This window comes from Mus musculus, chromosome 14 (genome assembly GCF_000001635.26).
Source record: "Mus musculus strain C57BL/6J chromosome 14, GRCm38.p6 C57BL/6J".
Lineage (NCBI taxonomy): Eukaryota > Metazoa > Chordata > Mammalia > Rodentia > Muridae > Mus > Mus musculus.
Window position 1 is genome coordinate 25364409 of NC_000080.6, and position 20676 is coordinate 25385084.

The window sequence follows — 20676 nt, forward strand, 5'->3', positions numbered from 1 at the left end:
TTCTCTCTCTCTCTCTCTCTCTCTCTCTCTCTCTCTCTCTCTCTCTCTCTCTCTCTCTCCTTTCTCATAGACCAAAGACTCCCAGCTGGCCACTCCAGACTGAAGAAAGTAGTCACAAAGCCTTTCCCAGACTGGCTTTTCAGGGTCTCAACTACTGACCCATAGATCTCACTGTTCCCTCCCAAGACAGGAAGGACCTCTGCAGTGACAGTGTCCCACACATCTAGAATTGAAGCCCTGAGATAGGAGGAGTGGAGATACAGGGATGGGGTAAGAGCACAGAGGCAGAAAGAGCAGAGATATGCCTGGATCCACACATTGGGATGAAGATAGTAAGCAGTCTAGGCAGCCACGGGAACCATGAGGGTTTGATGCTGACCTGTAACTGAATAGCCAGGAAATGACAGAATGCTATAGGGGTGGAAAAGACTAACCCAGAAGCTCTCATGCCTGACCCCACATGGGATTCACCTAGGACCACTTACCCCTTCTAACAGCTGGCCACCCTAGACCTATTAAGTTGGAACACCTGGAGAAGAAAGCAGACATCTATATATTTTAGGATCCCTGGGAGATTCCTGAATGATTCAAAGTTTGTCGGCCACTGGACTGCACAGCAGGGTTGGAACTATGAGCTACCACACCCATTGTACAGGCCAGAAAAGCAATGCCTTGGAGGTCTCCATATTCTCAGACATAGGGATTCAAACAGGTCTGCAGACCAGGCTCTACCCTCAAGACCAGCCTGTTCCCACATTGAACCCTAGAGATAACCACAAAGAGACCAGGATCCTGACTCCCAGAGTTCCAGATCTGCAGAGGTTTCCTGAGAGAGTTTCTAAGTTGGGGGGTAGGGGGGGACGTGTCAGCAGGCAGGAAGGATCCCAAAGACAACATGGTGGGGAGTGAGTGTTGCAAGTTAGGTGCAGGTCTATGTACTGGCCAGCTCACGCATTTCTCGTAAAATCCAAATAGTCCTTGGCTCGAGCCCAGGAACCTCTCCCATCTGACTTCATTCTCTGGCATGCGGGGGGTCTGTTCCTGGACTGTGGGACCTAGACATGGACTCTTTATCTGCGTCTTTCCTGACATCGCTCTAAAGGCGGTGGCTTAAAGATAGCTTCCTGGGGATTGGGGCTTCCTCCTCCTGGTCTATGCTGAAAACACAGATGTCCACGTGATGCCCAGGCTACAGTTGTCCTGGAAATTAGAAGGGCTCATGACAGTTCCCTTTCTCCAGTCCCCAACCTATCTATACCAAGGAACCAGACCAGCCAAGTTTTAAGCATGGAACAACATACTCTCTCACAGCCCTCCAGAGTGGAGCGGGAACTCCAGTTCAGCTGTAGCCACATGTTGGGTGACCTTGAAGAAGCTGCTTAACTCCTTTGAGACTGGACCTAATGATAATAATGACCCTCATCGCTCAGACATTATGAAGTCGGGGTTAAATAAGGCCCATGAAAACTGTGGTGCCTTGGACATATTATTTTATTTCTATTGCCTCAGCTAGCCTGTCTTTAAAATGGGAACAATTATACTTAAGAAGGATAAAGTAAGGATTAAATTCTTTAAAATGAGTCAATCTACACAAAGTGCTTAAAACAACATCCAGTCTATCTGCCAGGCCAGATGAGGCTCTAAGCGTGGGGCTGGCCCAGAGAGGCTCAGGAAAATGCCTGCCTCCTTTCTACCTTCCAGGCACTTTGCAGATACAGGCAGATCACTTAGCTGCCTTCTGACAGCTAGTGGCTGGCTCTGAGCCAGCTCTGTAAAAAACACTGGAAATTGTGCCTACTTTCTCTTCTCCCTTTCCACAGGAGATGGAAAGACAGAAGCTTGAGCATTGGGCAATCTTAACCTTGTCCTGCTGTGTGATCCGAAGTCAAACACTGGAACTCACTTGGAGATAGCTGGGCACGCCACCATGCCTGCCCCATAACAACCACTAGACTGCCTCTCCTGCTGCCCTCGCCCAGGGTGCCCTAGAATAGCGGAGAATGATAGACCACAGGGTCGTTCTGTTGCTCTGTTCATTTGGGAGGGTTTTGGTACAGGATAAAAAGAAGCAGGCACCAGGCTGGCCAAAATTTCCACCAATGTCCAGGTAACATGGAGCCCAACTCCCACGGAGACTCTGAGGGTCAAAAATGTTGTGTCTTGCCATTGACCCAGGAGATGTGGAAGAGTGTGAATCTGACCATAGGTCATTTGACCCCATCTCACCCAGTCTTTCACTAAGCCACACTCTTCAGGAACCATCTGGAAGTTTCTGCAGAAGTACCTGGCTCTGAAAGGGACAGGGAACAGGGAAGTCATTGCCAAGCTATTTCAGGTCAAAATAAACTATCATGCTGCCAAACACAAGGGTGATAGGGGCTGCTGGGAGGCATGAGCAGAAATGGAAACACACACCACAGACACACAGACACACACACACCACAGACATACACACCCCCCCACAGACATACACACACACATCACAGACATACACACACACACCACAGACATACACACACACACCACAGACATACACACACACACCCCACAGATACACACACACACACCCCACAGATACACACACACACACACATACACACATCACAGATACATACACCACAGACATACACGTACACATCACAAATACACACACACACCACAAACACATAAGCCACAGACACACACCACACACATACACACACACACCACACATATATACCATACCACACATGCACACCACATGTGCACACACACACATACCACACCACACACATATACCACACATGCACACACATACCATACCACACACAACACAACACACACAGAGATATACACATACCACACCACACCCCCCAAACACACATACCACAACAGACACATACCATACCACCACACATACCACACACCACACACACAGACACACCTAACACACACACACATACCTCCCTACAGCCCTGTGTCCCCAGGAAGTTTCTGGAAGTACAGAGAAGTTTCCAGGACTCAGTGAAGAAAAGGGTTTGATCAGTACTAACTGTGAGTCTATAACATCGGACAGTCCCCTCACTCCGCAAGGCTGCTCCTTCAGCATCTCTGGGCTCTGAGTGCAAAGTAAGTAGGACAGGAAATGTCCTTGAGTCCTGGTGTTTGCATTTTAGTCCAAAGGGTGGAGGAAATAGACACCAAAGACAGTAAAGCTGAGTGATACATTAGGGGGAAGTAGAGAGGCCACACCTATTGTCCCCGCATCTGGGCGGCTAAGTCAGAAGGATGAAGAGTTCAAGTCTAGCCTTTCAGCTTGGAACAGCCTGGGAGACACACAATGCACGTATACATGTGTATGTGTGTTCATACATGGAGGAGGAGGAGAGAGAAGGAAGGGAGGGATGAAGGATGGGAGGAAGGGAGGGAGAGAGGGAAGAAAGGAGGGAGGAAGGAGACCCAGACTCAAAGAACTGAGAGGTTAAGCAGATGGCTCCATGAGAAAAATACTTGCCATGCAAGCATGACGAAGTTCCAACTTCAGATCCCATGTAAAACCGAGCGGAGTACAAGTCTGTAATCTCAGCACTCTTACAGCAAGATGGAAGACAGAGAGAGAAGGATCCAAAAACCCTGAAGGCCTATGGTGACAAACACTGATCCAGTCTCAAACGAAGTGGAAGGCAAAGACCAACATCTGGAGCTGCCCTCTGGCCTCCATGCCCACGCTATGACACTTGAGAACCCATACTCCTGTGTGCACACAGGAAAGAGAAGTAAGCCTGAGTCCAGCTGAAATGGAGCTGACCACACAGTGGCCCAGGAAGGAGAGTCACCTGCCGTACAAGGACAGAGAGGTGGGTGCCATCAGGTGAGGTCAGGATGAGAAAGAAAGGCGGGGACGCTGAGGTGCAGTAGGCAGGGAAGGAAAGGGGATGTGACAGACTAAAGATGGCTAGGCCAGCTCTCAAGTCCAAAGGTCAGCCCAGGATGTGTGGCCTGGGGAGGACCCTTTCACAATTTTGTTTATGCATCTTCTTCCAGTAGCTAGGTAGAGGTAAACACAGGGAACACCAGCAGAAACAGGGATCCCCTGTAGGACAGTAGAGGAGAATGTGGACAGGAGGGACAGTAGAGGTGACCAGGTGTGGAGAGATGACAGACTGAGGCAGTCAGTACCTTTGATTGTTAGCAGAGGAGCAGGAAGCACTCAAGCAATGATAGAGACATTTAGAGACTGGCTTGAATGACAGCAGGAAGTGAGAAAGCCACCTTCATCTGGATGGAGCACCTTCTACAGGCCTAACACCATGAGAGAGCAAGGAGAAAGAGATCCTGGCTCTGTTTCCTCCTGGAGGCTGGAAGGTGACTAGGGCTCTCTAGGGGACAGGGCTTGTGGGGCCCTTTGCTCAAATCTACCCATGACTTTCTGTAGAAAAGAAACCAAAGGACTCAGCCATGCCCAGTGACTTGGACTCTAGCTCCTAATTGACTGGGGCCTGGGATTCCCCAACACAGAATGGAACATTTATTCTACACCCAGCACCAGGGCCTGCCTGGTGACACCCAAGCTCTCCTAGAACCAGAAGCATGGAAGACCACACATGGAAGGCCTCTCAACAAAAGGTAAAAAAAAAAAAAGTGTGCTTAGTACAGCCCAATGCCCTCCACTCTTCCTTCCACCCAGAGAAGGTAGATTCTTCAGAACATCTCCCAACCTCACCTCGGGGAAACTTGGGAGCCCTTTGGACTCTGAACACAGACAGATGTGACTTCAGATGCACTATATAGGGCTTCCTTCATAAGGCCAGAGGAAAGTCACTTGTGTGTTTGGAGATTCTATCATGCTCTGGTATCAAAGGGCTTTCTGCATCCCTTCCAGCTAACACACCAGGCAAGCACAGCGATTTCAATCTCATAAGACGAGTATGAAGACCAACAACCTGGTTTTTCTCCATTTTTCCTTCATGTCCCAGACTTTCAGAGGCTTTTCCTGGCCCCAGTGCTAGGCTGTGTTTCTTGTTAAGTCACCTTATCCTGGCAGTGGTGATGGCCTTTAATCCCAGCACTCGGGAGGCAAAGCAGATGGATTCCTGAGTTCCAAGGCAGACTGGTCTACAGAGTGAGGTCCAGGACAGCCAGGGCTATACAGAGAAACCCTGAATGGAAAAACAAATGAACAAAGGATACTTTACCCTAGAGTTTATCATGCTGATACCCCAGGGTTGCTCCTACTTTGGCTGCCAAGGAGCCCTAGCTTCAGAAAACTGATGGTATAGATGGCTAACTCTCCATTAATGTCTTAGTTAGGGTTTTACTGCTGAGAACAGATACCATGACCAAGACAACTCTTATAAAAAACAAAATTTAATTGGGGCTGGCATCAGGTTCAGAGGTTCTGTCCATTATCATCAAGGTGGGAGCATGGCAGCATCCAGGCAGGCATGATGCAGGAACAGCTGAGAGTTCTACATCTTCATCTGAAGACTGCTAGGAGAAGACTGGCTTCCAGACAGCTAGGACAAGGGTCTTAAAGTCCATGCCTACAGTGACACACTTACTGCAACAAGGCCACACCTCCTAATAGTGCCACCAAGCATATATAAACCATCACTATAACCATGCAAAGAACCCATCCCTGTACCTGGGTAAATGTGACTTATTGAGAATATAGATAATTTATACCTGGCCCCAGGCTCCCAGATGACCATGGGGAGCTTTCCCTTTCCCTTAAATCCATAATATTCCCTCCCCTCAAGTCAGACTCTAGGTCTTCAGGCAGCATTGACTGGACACAACATCTGGACACAGGAACCTGCATTGTGCACTGTATGAACTGAAAGCCTGAATCCAGGAGAGTGACATGACTTTCCTACCTTTGCAATGACAGGTAGGACAGCTGGGCTTCCTAATTCCTGGGCTTTGTGTATATGCATGGAAAATCGGGGCAGGAACCTAAGATGAGCATCCTCATGGCAGCCAGAGAATGGTGGTAGGTAGTGGGGGAGGAAGCGGATGGGGGCTGCTTTGCCCAAGCCACCCTGCTGCTTCTCGGAAGCAGGCAATGCCAAGCAGGCAGATGGCCGGCAGGTCCCCTCAGAGCCCTGGGACCCAGATGGTCATCCCAGCATTAGGTAAGGCATCACAGCAGCAGCGAGAGAGAATGTACTGCCAGCCAAAGCCACCAAAGCCCCCATTCTAGCCAGGGGCCTCACTGTCTTCCCTCCTGAAGCCTAGCTATTGCTGTGTCTGGGAGGCCCATGGGACATCAGAGATGCTGAAATTTGGAAGCTACAGTTCAGAGTGGCCACATTCAGGAGGCCATAGCCCAGAACAGTCATGTCCTCCCAAGAAAAGCCTCTGCCATTTCTGTTGCTGATCTGTCAGCAGACCAAAAAAAACCTGTCCTCTCCTCAGTCTTACAACCAGGCTGTGAATCCAAGTCAGCTCCAGACCTCTGCATCTCCCTTGGGGTTGCGTGGGCTCAGGAAAAGCACTAATAATAGACTCTAATACTCCTTAAGGGCCTGCCAGAGACAGCTAGGAGTTCTCAGAGCTTCATGGGTAAAAACCAATCCCTGTAATGTGTAAAAAAAACAACCCTGAGAGGCAAGTCTGTTGAGGTCTCCACTTTACAGATGAGGAAATGGAGACCCGGAGAAGATGTAAAGATCCTAAGTCATACACCAGGAAATGAGGAAGCCAGAAGTCAGCCTGGCAGCCTGGCTCTGGAGCCAGTGTCCTCAGAAATATCATCTGTCTAAAGCCACTGTGAGTCCCATACTGCACTACGTCAGGGAGCTGAGACATATCACCTCGGGCTCAGGCGTGACGTGTCAAGAAGTGAACTGCCCATCACAGACACACAGCTGCCTTGGTGGAAATGTTTAAGCAGTGGGTAAGGACAAGCCTAGGTCACCTCTGCATCAGACAGAATAGACAAATGTCCCTGAGGCCAGGCCTTAAAGTCTTGGAGGAAGTGTGGGGACCTTAGGGAAACATGAATACTGACACAAGTTCATTCAATCACATGCTTATGAACATGTGCTCACATGCACATGTGTGAGCTTGTACATATGTGTCCCTGGACACAGTAGCTATTCTGGTGAACAAAGGATATTACTAAGTCCCTGCAAGTGTGGAAGCCCCTGGCTACAGAAGTATGTTCCCCCTTAACAAGTGCCTAGAGGACACTCCCTTCCCCCTTCTCAGCCTCACTTTCCCCACTGTTTGAGGAAGGGGTTGTCTGAGGTCATCTCCAAGGTCTTGGGCTTCTTGCCGCCTGGCCAGTCACCTGCAACTCTCTGTCCCCAGAGCTGGCAGGAGCTGTGACTCAGAAGCAAGAAGCAGCATAGGAGCTGCCCACTGCCCCCTTCCCCCAACACACACACAAAGGGCATCTTGTTACCACAGCCTGCCAGCAGGCAAGGGAGGGCTGGGAGGTAAGGGACCAGGATGCCTGTGTCAGCAGGACTGGGGGTAGGGCTCAGTTAGAGGCTCTGCCAGGGCCATCGGCTGGCTGGCCAAGGATCCCCAGCAGTGGGCAAGGCCTTGGGCAGGCAGGCAGCCCTGAAGAGCAGTCTCAGGAAATGGCCGGCCCCCAGGCTTCTGTATGCAACCGTGTTTGTCAAGCTCCTTTTTAGTATCATTATTTTTCATTTGGATTCTAAATGAACCTTGTGCACCCAGCAGCAGCCTCAGGCCTGGAATTTCCCAGCTGTGTGGGCTGAAACCACAGCCCCTGCTCAGAGCTTACCAGATGTGAGCACAGTCACTCTTCCAATCTGCAAAATGGGAGTGCTGAGTGGAGAAGATGCTTAAATCACACTCTCCAGTGGGGCAGACACCACCTCCCAGAGGAGCCCCAACACTGGTCAGGACACCCTGGTACCTTTCTTGTTGCTACTGGCTCTGTCACTTCCTTGCTTTGGATCCTAAGGCAAAGCACTTATCCCTTCTTACCTCCGTTCTCTAGCCAGTAAAATGGGGATGGCTGAAAGGCAGCAGAAACTAAATAGAAGATTCTTTCTGGGCATTACCTGGCATCATATTCTGACACTGAACAAAGGACAAGCTGGAAGACACTCAGATTGTCCGTGCTAGTAAATAAATCAGTCTGCAGTTCTGTTCCCATAAGCGTATGAATGGTGTGCATACATATGTACATGCGTGCATAAGTGGACAGGCAGGAATTCTCCCAGGCCAGTACTTGAGCATTGAGGCCATTATGTGAACAGTACGGGGTCCAAAGCAAAGGCTCTTTGAGGCCCTTGACCTCCTTAGGACAACTGGACTCTTGTGGCTGGTTTGTGATATCCAGCTAGCCACATCCTTGCAGAGCAAACTGGTGGCTGCAGACGCTGCATCCTCCGAGCACTGGGTGGAGCTAGTGGCCAGCTGCCCCCTAAAGCATGCATTACAGTCCCAAGGAGCAATACATGCTCATAAACACCCCCTAGAGTTGCACTCCCAACATTTTCCATAAACTTCTATGCATGGGCATCTCCTCGGATCAGTATCTGTAGGTCTCTTACACCCCAGAGAAAGGATTCTGCATTCTGTCAGGAACATCTAACTGACAGGCTTTCAAAAACTAATGTGTAATGGGTACTGGTTAGTCTACCAGATCCTCCAAATGCTACCGAGCTCCCAATGTTCTTTGTCCCACTTGATGCATGAAAGTGAGGCCCAAACAGGCGAAGGTAAGTCAGGCCCGTGGGATCAGAAAATGAAAAGGGTAGGCACAGATTGAGCCAGGGGAGGGGGTGGGTATGAAGGACCATAACCCAGAAACCTAGACAGAACACAGCCTTAGTTGTGGGCTTGGAGATAGCTATGAACGGTCGGCAGGCGAGAAAACAAGCCTGCATGCGTAAAGACTCTCTTCTACCATCCTCTACTCCTGGGGAAGATCTTAAGACTTCTTGGCAAACAGTGTTTCCTTTTGGGCAGTGCCCAGGTAGAGCATAGGCCTCAGGCACAGATTACCTGGTCTCTTCCTCCCCTGGTTGCATCAGTGACTGAGTGTGGGAGGCTCTTTGCAGGAAAACAGACCCACCCAGGCTGAGCAGAGCTTCCTGACACAACAGCCACTGCATCCCTAAAGGAGGAAGATCAGTGGACCCAAGGGCCACATCACATAGGAAAGACTGCATTGTACTGGGTTACCACTGCACAGGAGGCAGTTCAAATTCACCACCTATTTAGCAAATCTTCACTGAATGCCCTTGAAGTACCAGGCCCGGGACTAAGCATAGGAGCCCAGGAGAAAAAAAGCAGAGAGGGCCCGTGAGCTCACGAAACTCACACGCCAATGAGGGATGAACACGAATATGCTACAGGAAAAGAGGAAGGTCCCACAGTGGGGATACTTGCCTGGCCTTGCTAACAAGGGAAGACTTCTGAAGGAGGTAGCACTGAGCAGGATCTCCTGAAGGGTGAACAGGAGCCATGCAGACCAAGAGAAGGTGAATAATGTTAAGGACTAGAGATATCTAGGCAGGTGGAAGCAGGCACCCACAACTTTCACAAGAACCATAGAACATGGGGACAAGCACTCCACTCTACAATGGAGGAATCTGGGACTCCTGAGTGACTGAGTCAGGCAGAAGAAAGTGAGGCCCATCTAGCTGGGCAGCTTGTTTTGACCCTATCCCACACACTGACATCTCCAATGAGCCCTAGCTCATTTCCAGTCCATTAGCCAACCCTGACTCGGCAGCATCACCCTCTTAAAGGACTGGTTTGAGAGGCTTCCGGTGCTACATGCAAGCTCTGTGGGAAAATGTCATGTTTGTGTAGTGGGTTTTGTCCATTATGGTGTGTGTGTGTGTGTGTGTGTGTGTGTGTGTGTGTGTGTGTACACTTCTGAGATAGATGGAATGCAGTTCCTTGTGCATGATAGACAAGCCATTCTATAACTAAGCTACAGCCCCAGCCCATGATTGATTAGTAATGTCTGCTGTGGGCAGAAACTTGGAAGCCTTCATCACTGGTTCACCATAACCAGGCAAATGCCTTCAGGCATCTGGGAAGATGCAACAGAAGTCCCTGTCCCTTTCCCTACTTTGTGCTCTGCCATGGTTGGTCTCAGTGACAAGGGTGAAATTCTTACCTTTTGACTCCTGTTGTAATGTAGATAGACTATCTGGGAAGTTTGGGCCACGGAAAGCACTAGATTGAGTTTCCTCGTCTGTACATGAGTAGGACCAAAGGGTCCTGGAGGCTCTGAGATCTAGAAAAACAAAGTAATTCTCCAGCCCATGACCCCTGAGCACATAATGGGATTGCAGGAAGAGCTAAATACCATCTCAGGGTCCTGAGATGGAGACTAGGGGAAAGCGAGACCAGAGGAGAATGGCGGGGCTCAGGCCAAGGTTGCCAAGTGTGGTATGTGATGGGCTTGTACTGAAAGGTTTGAACTGTGACTAGCAGTAGCAAAGCCAGGGAAGGAACAATGGGACCAAGAACGGAGACCAAGCCCTCTGACTTGTCACCTACCTAGGTTGGCCCAGAATCCCCTTTGCTTCCCAGCACATGGGACGAGGACCTCAGAGAAGCCTTCTCGGCCATACAGACTTAAGGAGGTCCCTATGCTGCCTTTGTGTCTCCCTGTCAGCCCCTCGGTGTTTCCGCAGTTCTGGTGCCTTCTGCTACATTTCAGTTCTTTCCGTGGTCTGCTTGTCTCACTGGTCTGTGAGCCTCAGGGGATGACCATGAGATCTGTTCCACACCCTGGGGGCTCACCTCCTCACTCAAATCACTGTTGTCCAAGCAGTGCATTGGCTCAAGCCGGCAGGGGTCAGGTCCTCAAATACCTGACAATTCATGCAGATAGAGTAAATGAGGGGAGACATGCCCTGTTAAACTCGGAGCAGTAGCAACCACATGGCACATTCCTCCCTGGGTTCCCGGGCTGGCTGCACTACAGCATCTTGACTGGGTTTATTTGACATATATGCAAATTACGCATTTATAAACACCATGGGGGAAAAACTATTTCCCAAGAAATATGCTCTTTTCCATTCTCTAGAGTAAATGATACTTTTATTTTTTACTGATTTAGTGGTGTGTGTGTGTGTGTGTGTGTGTGTGTGTGTGTGTGTGCACAGTCATAAAGCCTAGGTTTGAACCTTGTGTATGCTAATCAGGTGCTCTACCATTCAGTCATAGCCCCACTTTTCTATCCTTTTTACTTTGTTTACTTTTGTTAGAGTTATAGGCACCAAGAACTATTTCTCTAGTCCACATAAACACAATGGGCCAAGCATGCTGACCAACCCTCTGCACCTTCAAATGGCCAAGTGGTTCTTCACATGAGTCCCTGAACCTCCAGAGGCAACAGCACCACCTAAAGCTTGCCAGAACCCCTCAGGCAATTCTCACTGAAGCTCCGGGTGGGTGCAGCAGTGAGAGATTTAAGACGCTTTCACCTCCAGGGCTCCAGGCAAGTCTCCTGCCTGATCAATTTAGAGAAGAGCAGAGACTATGGCAAACTGAAGAGCATGCATCTTCCCGAAGGGACCCTGTGGCTCAACTCCAGTCTACCTACATTCACTGTAAGCCACTAGCCGGCCTGTAAGCCCAGCCTTGTGAGGACTGAGGTAGGAGTATCTGGAGTTCAAGGCTGGCCTTAGCTACATCTCAAGATCCTTCCTAAAAGGAAGAGAGAGGCACAAAGAAGCAGGAAGACAGAGAAGGAAAGGGACTATCAGTCAGCGCATCTAAATACGGAAAGACCACATCTCTCTCTATATGATATTTTTGCACCTAAGTATTGGCGGCATTTTTGAGTTTGTTTTTAATCCCATAACGACTAAAGAAACTTTTCTTATAGGTTGAAACCAGCCCAAGAACAGCCATGGAACGACTTGAGGAGGTGGAGATAACTCTCCACAGGAATGTTCTATTAAGAGGCTTTAAGCCCAGGCTATTATAGCTACCTTAGTGCCAACGTTCCCACAAAGCCCCTACCTACAGTGTGGACTGCTTCTGAATCCTCAATTACCAGAGATAGTCTACAGGTCCTGGCCTCTCTCTGGGCCAGAAGATAAACAAGATGGAAAATTCTAGACCCTTGATGATCACAGCCCAGATCAAGACGGGAGTAGAGAGTAAAACCACGCCCTGAGCCAAACTTAGGTTGTTGGCTACAGGCACTCTCTCTCCTGCAGCCCACCTATGGAGGAGAGAATCGTGTGTATTTTAAAGGCAGATTCAGATAGGTCAAATGATTTGTTGTAGGTCACAGAGTTGGCAGATAAAAGAGTCAGGCTGTGAATCTACCTGCACCCCAACCTGTGTAGCTCCTAGTCTTCCAAATTGTCTATCAACTACTGGATGGGAGAGTCCCTGGGGTAAGGCCTGGATTCCCCTGCCACCACCTTCTTTGTCCAGGACACGGTGAAGGCTACCAACCAATATCAGAGTGTTGACCCCTGCAAGAAGGAACTAGTGATGACTCTGTGATAGGTAGAGATCTCAGAAGAAGGAAGCTAGCCCACACTTGGCTTCAGTTTTAGAGTCTCTCTCTACATGGAAGCTCTAAGCCCAAGCTAGGGAGTTTTGGGAGCTGGGGTCACCCTGGAGAGAGAGAGAGCAGGGCCCAAGGTTGAAGGTTCTGGACCCAGCCAAGAATCTTGAGTCCTCTTTCCTTGTCTCAGTCTCAGTGTTCACATCCTTCTTCCTCCGGGCCCAGCCATAGTACCATGACCCAGGTAAGCATGGGTGGTTGCCAGAGATTTGGGGGAAAAAGACTTAGTCCTGCCCCTTCCTGCTGGTGACCTCATGTGGTCACAGCTCCCAGAAGAGCTGGACTGGCCAAGGTCCTGCCCTCCCCGGGGTCATGGGGGGAGGGGAGGGCTCCCACAGGTAGAAAGTGAGATTCCATTCTCACAGCCACAGGCCACAGCGGGGCTGACCCACAAGGCCCTATCAGAGCCCTCAGGGACCAATCAGCACCACCAGCCTGCATGGGACCACAACTGGCTGGACACTGAAGTCAGCCTAGCCAGGTCCTAGCAGTCTGCTGGGGCCCTGAGGTCTCACTAAATGGGGAGAGATAGCCCCAAATGACCCACAGGAACACATAAGGAAAAAGGGGAAAGACAAAGTAGAGACATGATAAGCAAATGGATTCGGAGTTAAGAAATGGTCATCCAGTACACACACACACACACACACACACACACACACACACACACACACCAGACCCCCACACAAATGCACTTCTGTTTCCATATGTGCACTTCCTTATGTTCCAGTATTCGTAACACACATCCCTGTATCCCTCTGCACTGTGTGCATGAACCAACCCTCCCTCCATGCCTCCCCCCACTCTCTCGCTCTCACCCGCCCCCACCCCCCGCCCCGCCCTCTGAGCAGGAGTTCTACACTATACTAGCAGCATAAACCCAACCCGGAGTTGACTGATTGCACCGCTTTTGTCAAATGTCAGGGCAGAGCGTTTACAACCTGGCTTTCTCCACCAGACAAGGACACCATGTCCCACTCACACTAAGGCAAAAATGTTTGTGATGACTGTGGCTAAGAACAAGCCTGAGAATCAAGGTCCTGGGCACCCCACCCGGGATTGGGGTGGAAGGGAGACAAATCCGGGTTGTGCGATGCGCTCTGCGCAGCCGCAGCCTGGCTGACTTCTGGGCCCCACCAGGAGGTCGCCTAGCCTAGCGCAGCCAGGAAGTCAGTTCGGAGTGACAGCTCCCCCCTACGCTGTTTGTTTATTCATGACTCATTCGCCTCCACAGACTGGCTCTTCTTTCTTCTAGAAGGAGGGAGGACAGGAGCTGGCGGGCGGGCGGGCGGGAGAGGACGGGAAGGGGAGAGGCCGGCTCCACAATAAACAATGAGGCAGCTGAGGCCCGGCGGGAGCAGCGGCCCAGGCATCCCAGGCCCGCCTGCCCGAGGCTCTCTGTCCCCTATCCCGCCGCCACCTCCGGGCGACCCGGCCGGAGCAGCCGTAATTGGATCTTCGTCTCCTCCTCCCCTTCCCGCCCATCATCGGGGAACCGGTTAAAGACCGGGTACCTCGGCATCACCGGCGGATCCCAACCTGTGATTTGGCTGCCGGGCTTCCCCGGGGCGGCTCGGCGACACCCTGCAGGCCAGGCCCTCCCCCACCGCTGGCCCTGCGTAGGTCCCGGGGTCCCCTCCGCGCGCAGACTCCCTCGCCTGCTCCGGGATAACAGGAGGAAGCGAGGATCCCAGGCTTCAAGGGCCTCATTGTTCTGCCTGGAGGGGCACGTTGAAAACGCCCCAGGATTCGCTTCCTGTGAAAACAGCCTGGGAGGGGGTGAAGGGGGGGATCCACTGTGGAAACGCGTTACCCCAACCCTGAAAGCTACCCAGATTAGACAGGGCGGAGGACATTGTTTTGATTGTTGATGGCTCTTTCTTTTTCTTTCTTTTTCCCCTCGTTTGGGAACCCACCCACCCTCCTTCCCTCCTCGGGGCCAAAGCTAAGTCTTTCGGGCTGTTGAGCAAGTTGGAACTGTGGGGCCGTTTTTTTTCTGCATAAATAAGGCCAGTGAATGGCAGAGCCAGATATAAAGTCTGATTCAACGATTCAAAAGAAAGCAGGGGCGATGAGGTGGGCATGCCAGAGGAAGCATTCCCCCAGCACGGCCCTCTGAGTCATGTCTTGCACCAGGAGGGGAAAAACAGACCACATCAGGCCACAATATGTCACATGCCTCCAGCAGAGGCATGGGCCTGCACGGCACCGTGGGGGACCTAGCTCCTTCCTCCACAGCTGGGTCAGCAGAGAAGAGGCTTGGGCAGACAGAGGTGGGGGCTACTGGTCCCAAGGTCTTCTCCCGACCCTTTCCTAATTGTCCTTGGATAAAGATGATGCTAAGATGGTGCAGAGCACAGCGCCTGCTAGGTGCTGAGCCTCTATAAGACAGGTTCTTTTATATCCCATATATACATAAGGAAGTTGGGCCTAGAGTCAAACAGTCCACGGGGTCGGGGAGGCAGCCCAGCAGGTCACCAACACTTCTAAGCCCTAGACTGAGACCTCAGGACATGAGGACGGCGACAACTACCTGAGGGGCTCCATCCAGGTGAGATCTTTCACCTCCTCTGCCTTTTATTTTTGCCCCAGCCTCATCACCCATCGAGTGCCCTTCTTATCATGCTTGGCATTTTGTTTTCCTGCCCCCCACCCCTTACATGCCATCAAGAATGCAAGCTTCATGAGGGAAGGATGCTGATTCGTTCAGGAATGAACGAATGGATCCTACACACACAAAAACCACGTTTGTGGCATGGAGATTCCTTGAGCCATGGATGGATGGATGGATGGATGGGTGGATGAGTGGATGGATGGATGGATGGATGGATGGATGGATGGATGGATGGATAGGTGGATGAGTGGGTGGGTGGATGGATGGATGAGTGGGTGGGTGGGTAGATGGATGGATGGATGGATGGATGAGTGGGTGGGTGGGTGAGTGGATGGATGGACAGACGGAAGGATGGATGGATGGATGGATGGATGGATGGATGGATGGATGGATGGATGGATGGGGGATGGATAGATGAATGGGTGGATGGGTGGATGAATGAGCAGGTTTCCCCTGTTGACCATTCCTCCTACCTTTGTGCATGTGGGTAACTGCTCCTGGGACCTGGCCACGCTTGCCACTCCTGTGCCTTCCTCTGGTCACCTCCTCATTGTTCTTCGTCCCTCTAGACCTGACCGATCCTCCCTTCCTTATCTCCCACTGACCCTTCTAGATCCCTGCTTCCTCTGAGGACACACCCTCTGTCCTGTGGGCCTCCCAATTAATCCCATGCCTCTTTAACATCCTGGATGGGTTTCTGGACCATGATACTATTAGTTCCACAGGATGGGGGTTCCCCTCAAGCCCAGTGTCACCTGTCACATTTCTATAAGGCACTCCACTTTCCCAGTACCACTCCTTTCCCTGACCATAGCCCCAACTCACTGTCCTTTGCTCAAAACCTGATGTCACCTGCTGGGTTTTAGCATCCACATGGCCCACCTGATAAATGGAGTCTCTAGACCATTAGCTCCCATCTCCAGAGACTTTCTTCCCTAATGTCCACCTTTTGTCTATGGCCCACCTTGGACCAGGCTACCCCTTCACACCTGCGTCTCCCATTTCAACTTCAACCATTTGCTCTTTGGTCTCATCTTCCAACTGTCCCAGTAGTATGGTTATCTGAGGAACACTCTCCTGCACCCCAGAATCCTCACTACACCATTTTCTCTTCACTCATCACTCATTTTTGCAAACCACACAACCACATCCCTCCCAGCCATAGGCCCAGACTAGCCTGAACAGTGATTCAGGGCTGTGTCAACATGGGGGCTGCAGGCTGGCACAGTGTCCAATGACTGCCTCTTTCCTATCTCCCTATGAGTTCTCTGCCTCCTATTACCTCGGGACTGTCCATCCTGGAGACACTCAACTCCATCAAAATCGTGAAGTCCTTCTTCTGTGCCCTATTGCCTCTCGACACACACTGTTGTTCTTCAGAAATACTGGCTAAAGGAAACCCCTTTGACCACAGCCATCCTGACATCTGTCTCATCCTGAATCACAGAGCGTCTTCCCTCTCTCCCCACGCTTAACCACTGAGCTTTCCCACCCAATGCCCTCCATGGCTCTATCTACCATGTATCTATGCGGGCATGCAGTTACTTTTTCTTATTCTCTGTCCTTCTGGGGCTGCCAGGATGGATGCATTATTCTTTGTGCCTGGGCCCCTACCCCTGCCTCCCCAGTCATCCCTAATCTCTTGTAGAGCTTTCCTCTTCTCTCCTCCAAAGGTGAAGGTTACAGAAGGCTGATCTTCCTCTGCAAGACCATTTTGTCTCCTTCAGGGGTTATGGTATCCACCCCTGTCTTGTCCCACACCTCTGTTAGACGCTGAGCTCAGCTGGATCATACCTTCTGACTTCCACGTGCTGGCACTGCTACTTTCTCCTGGTATTCTTCCTGGTACACAACCCGTGACTTAGCACAGATGAGATCAGCCATGATCTGAAGCTTGCTCCAACCTCCTCCCATATCTCCTGCTGGGCTCAGCCAGGAGAAACTGGCCTGGACTCCAGCTCATCCCAGGCATCCAGGCCTCGGTCTTACCACCTGACCTCTGCAGGGTTTATCAATTCATTCTTGCCCGAGCTATTGCAATCATCTTGCCACCTCTTGCCCTTGCTTACTGTGAGTCAGCTGCCTCAAGACTGTCTAAAACACAGACTCAAACAAGTTTCTTGCCAGTTCTAAAGCCTGCATTGATGAACTTCAGCTACTAAGGGTGCAAACCAACCTGGTCTCAGAGAGACCCCCAGCACCCCACCCCCACACCCCAATTCATGCATAAAGCACTGATTGCTTCACCCAGCTTCAGGCTGAGCTAACCTGAGCTAATCTGAGCTAACCTGAGCTAACTGCACTCAGCACCCTGCCCCAGTCTACTCAATTTTTTTTTTTTTTTTGTCTTTCCAGACACTATCTCAGGCCTCTCTCCTAGGAAGTCTTCCTGATTCCCTGCTCTTCCCAGAATGCTTTGCTCCATGATCAAATTCCAAGGCCAAGGGGCCTGCTGAAGAGGCCATCTTCTCCAAAGGTCACAGGACTCTTTCTTGATGTCTGTAGCCTCTGCACCGATTAGGTGCCCGGCAGAGACAGGGAGGAGGGTATCCTTCTCATGCCCAGCTGCCCCTTCAAGGGCTGCCCCAAGGACAGGCCAAGGGTAGCTCACCCCTCCACTCAGAATGCTTCAAATGCAGGATGACTTTCTTGGACTGGACACACTTCTGGTGGCTGAGAGGTGAGGTTAGCAGCTTTTGAACCTGTCAGGTCTAACACCATTAACTTTGTCTGGTTCTGCTACTAACCATGGTGGCACCTGACCTGGTTTTCTCTGGCTCTGGGCCTCAGTTTCCCCTTCATAAAGGATGGAGACAGAGGAGTCTTGGCAGAACTACATATAGAATTCCTGGAGGCTTTGGGTGAAACTTTTCCCACCTATACAGGAACCCTGGAGACCCAGGCTCCCCTCTGCTCTCTCTGTGTGTCTTGTAGGTCATCTTGGCCCCCACACAACTCTGGTTGTCAAACATAAAAGCAGGAACATGGGCTCGGGATGTATGTAACTACGTTGCTTCAGTACTTGCCTAGGATGCACAAAGCCCTGGGTTGGGTTTATCCTTAGCACAAAACAAGTGGGGCAATGCTGGCACACATCTCAGCACTCAGATGTAGAGGCAGGGGGAATCACAATTCCAAGACCATACTTGGCTACATATTAAGTTTGAGCTAGCCTGAGCAACATGAGAAACAATATTAGAAAAAAGAGGAAGAAGAGGGAGGAGGAAGAGAAGGAAGAGGAGGAGGTCAACCAAAACCACCAGCTTACAGGAGAAAAGGAGTGGCTGGTTCTGTGGTAGTTAGTAGGCTAAAATCTAATCCAGCAAGATCACAGGGAGACATGGCTTGACCTTTCTGAGCTGGTCTGACCCAGAGATCCAGGTCAACCCTGGCTGTGGTGGCATTTAATATTTCCTGCCAGCACCACCGTGTTATGGTCACAGACTAGGCATGCTCAGATCATCTGTGAGATTTGGTGGAAGACATGAAATGCTCAGTCAGCACTGGGGAGGCCAGCATCAGGGAGGGACAGGTGGCATGTGCCCACACACACACACACACACACACACACACACACATACCAGAGCCTTGGCTATGACTTGAGTGGAGGACTCGCACATTTGGGCAATGCTTTTGAGTGGGGGGACTCCTCACATTTGGGCAATGCTCCGTAAGAGAGGTATGGTTTCAAGAGAGAGCAGAGAGACAGAGCCGCGGCACAACTGTGACCTTGTCTCTCCTAATAAAAAACCTTCTTTGGCTCCTGACTGTCAAGTGGACAAAATCCAGACCCCTCAGGGTGGCATGCAAAGTCCTTCCCACACTGACCCCAAAATGACTTCTCCCTCCAGCAGCCCTGGGCTCCTGGCCTCATCCCATCCTCCCTCACATCCCAGCCTGGATGACCAGACATGCTAAGTTTTCTCCATCTCAGTGATTTTCCCCACACTGCAACCAGTGACTGATACACCCTTCCTGCCCTTCCCCCAGCCTGGTCCTTATCTCATCTCCATAGAATGTTCCTTCTTGTTCTTTCAGATCCACCTCCAATGTCCTATTCTCCACCAAACCTACTCCAGCCCCCCTGGAGCTGGGCTGAACAATTTGTCCCACTGCTCTCCAGAGCAATGCTTTCTGTGCCAGACAAATAAACAAATAAACAGGGCTGTGTTCTAACCGATTAAAAAAAAAAAAGAAGAAGCCCTGTTGAGTAGGAGACAAGCCTATGCCTCCAATCACTGTCTTCTCTAAGACAGCAAGATGGCAGCACTGGCTGCAGCACACAGTGAGGCCCCCCTAGCCTCTGAAGCCATGGGTGACTTGTCCAAGGCCACTCACTTATTCACTAACAATGGCTCGAGATTCTAGACTCCAAGGGTTATTATACATCCAACCGTAATAGCTTTCTCACCTTCCTGCCGCCACATTTGCCCAGATCTGAGATGGACCCCCTCAGTGCTTGAGGGCGGGCTCCCTCCTCCCCCCACCCAAGTGACAAGGTGTTCACCTCACAGTGTGTGTGACGATCACCTAGAAGCAGGGATGCAATGGCAGCAGCCTCAAGTGAGGAAGCAGAAAGATGTTCCAGGAACCAGATCAGTCAGAGGGAGCCAAAGCACCGTGCTCCCTAGGCAAGAGACAGTCATCAGAGGATATAAAGCCAGCATCCCTTTGAAGCCCCAGAGGAGAGCTGTCTTGTACAGGGATCTCCCAGCTCAGGCTTGAACCTGAGGCTTCCCCCAAACCTCAGATGAGTGAGACATCTCTCCGGGGAAGAGACCTTAACAGCCATTAAGAAGAGCCAATATCTGTATGTATTCACTGTGGGGTCCACTTTCCTGAAGAGAGGCTTGGCAGAAGCATTAAAGGCAGAGCAGCTCCCTGGACATGCCCTTCTCCTGGGCTCCCTGCAGGGCTAGGAAAGCCCCAGCTACCTAGGATCTGGGAACATAAGGCCATCAAAGTCCAGAGGAAGAAAGTGTGGAGGCCCCATCACAGTCACCCCTAATGGAACAGGGCCAGCTGGGTACTGCCCTGGGCCAGCCTTCCCAGTGAACTGTCCCACATCAGCAGCCTGCTCCCCAGACCAAGCCTCTGTGTTGGTGTCTCTGGAGATAGGAGACATCTGGATTGCCAGCAACAGGCAACAGCATCTTCAAAGACAGCCAATGAGACAGCAAGAAGATGCCTCCGAGGCATCCAGTTCGGCTTAGCCCAGGTCCCCAGCCACACCATCCTACATCCTTTGCATGCTGCAGCAAGGAGCATCAGGGACAGAAGAGAACCTACATCTACCGTATGTAGACTGGGGTCCCAGCAAAGGGCTCCAGACCTGGCTGCTGCTGAGGTACTGGGTAAGAGAACATGTCCCAGCTCCAGCATGGATTTAGCATGCCAGGCCTGACATGCCTGCCTGTCAATGTCCAGGCCTTTTACTTCCCTGTCCCCAGGCTAGTGTCTTCCTCTGCTCTAGCCCTTTCACAGTTCAGACTCTACCATGATTTAGAGGGACAGAAAGAGTCCTGGCACTCAGTCAAATCTGAGTGTCAGA

At 51.0% G+C, this 20676-nt stretch overlaps 2 long non-coding RNA genes across 10 annotated transcripts in view; one reads left to right on the forward strand and one right to left on the reverse strand.

The window, feature by feature from the left end:
* Positions 1-20676, reverse strand: part of Zmiz1os1 — a 151773-nt gene that overhangs the window by 109395 nt on the left and 21702 nt on the right. For 3 of the 9 annotated variants that reach the window (XR_874461.3, XR_874460.3, XR_874452.3), the window contains exon 1: positions 14051-17506. The exons of 1 other annotated variant lie outside the window; for it this stretch is intronic. This is a non-coding gene — a long non-coding RNA (Zmiz1 opposite strand 1). Of the gene's footprint in view, positions 1-14025; positions 17507-20676 lie in introns of those variants that run through there. 5 more of the 9 variants (XR_001781189.2, XR_003951080.1, XR_003951079.1 and 2 more) reach the window with 5 other exon arrangements.
* Positions 14869-19296, forward strand: Gm41113. Its single transcript, XR_874439.2, has 2 exons — positions 14869-15062; positions 17481-19296. It is a non-coding gene; the product is annotated as a predicted gene, 41113 (long non-coding RNA).